Source organism: Etheostoma cragini, chromosome 16 (assembly GCF_013103735.1).
Source record: "Etheostoma cragini isolate CJK2018 chromosome 16, CSU_Ecrag_1.0, whole genome shotgun sequence".
Lineage (NCBI taxonomy): Eukaryota > Metazoa > Chordata > Actinopteri > Perciformes > Percidae > Etheostoma > Etheostoma cragini.
Window position 1 is genome coordinate 24905316 of NC_048422.1, and position 1513 is coordinate 24906828.

General features: G+C 43.6%; 1 protein-coding gene across 1 annotated transcript in view; it reads right to left on the bottom strand.

The window, feature by feature from the left end:
* Positions 1–1513, bottom strand: part of fktn (fukutin) — a 20513-nt gene that overhangs the window by 1049 nt on the left and 17951 nt on the right. The gene's annotated exons all lie outside the window — the stretch shown is intronic.

A 1513-nucleotide genomic window follows, 5' to 3' on the forward strand; every position in this document is an offset into this window, starting at 1 on the left:
AAATATAAAGGAGTTGTTACATTAACATTTGATTACATGTGGAATGGGAATTCTTTTTGACTGAGGGAAAGTCAAAGCCTTTAAAAAAATAAAAAATAAAACATTTACAAGACCAATACAGGGCCCAGGGCAGTAAAAAGAATATTCCAGCACCACATTAACAAGCCTCAAATCATGTTTCATTTTATTTTTACACGTTACATTAACATGCACTCGTTTGAAATCAGCCAAAATCCGCATTTTTACGCTGGGGGCAATTTATTTTGCTGCACAAAATTGCAGATTTCCATGCAAAATAATGCGGGGCTTGCATGATTTTTGTTGCTTAAAGTCACAAATATCTTAACAGTAAGTTGAAAAATGTTGTGTTTACACTAGGCAGCCATTTCCCCTGTTGCCATGGCAATGTTATGAAGTGACGCAATTGCACAACAAGAAAAACACATTCCTTTTTTCCTTAAACCGCAGTTGTTCCAAGTGCCCGCAATTTCATCGCATAAATATCCCAGATATTCTATTGAATTTTAAAAGAAAATGTGCCGCATAATCAAGGATTTTTGCAACAAATCTCGCGCATGTGCAGGACGGATCGTGCACTGTCGTGAAGCCTCGTAAAACACAATTAGCATCTGCGCATGCGTGAACATCTTGCGCATGCGCAGAACGGATCGTGTACCGAAATTTTTTTTTCAATTCAATTCGATTTTATTTATAGTATCAATTCATAACAAGAGTTATCTCAAGACACTATACAGATAGACCACACTCCAGAATTTACAAGGACCCAACAGTTCTAGTAGTCTCCTCCAGAGCAGCAACAGGGCCACAGTGGAGAGGAAAAACTTCCTTTTAGGCAGAAACCTGGGACAGACCCAGACCCAGACCCAGGCTCTTTGGAGGCGGTGTCTGACGGGCCGGTTGGGGTTAGAATGAAGAGTGGCAATAACAAAAATAGAAAAAATTAGTAGTCTGTAGCAGTTCTTTGTTGTAGTATATGGCATAGCAGGACGCTGTGCGGCATTACAAGGCACAGCAGGACGTAGCAGGACGTAGCAGGGCACTGCAGTGTAGCAGGACGTAGCAGGACGTAGCAGGACGTAGCAGGATGTAGCAGGACGTAGCAGGACGTAGCTGGACGTAGCAGGGCACTGCAGTGTGACAGCTGGAGAACATGGCATCACAGAACATGGAGCGGGACCAAGGCGACAGCTGCTACCCTGATTTTGGAGCCTCTCTGATCCAAGGGAACATGCTGGGGAAAAAGAACATAAGGACTCCGGGGAATGACTCCCCAGAGCTAGGTTAGTAACAAGCATTTCTGGGACATGGATGCACATAAATGAAAAGATGGAAAGATAGAGGAGAGAGGATCTCAGTATATCAAAATAAGGCCCCAGCTGTCTTAAACTATTATTACAGCAAAACCAAGAGAGACAAGGTAAAGAGAGCTCCAGCCCGGTCGGGCTAGAACTCTCCCCAACCCGATCGGGCTGTATGCCAAGTCTCCCTTTAG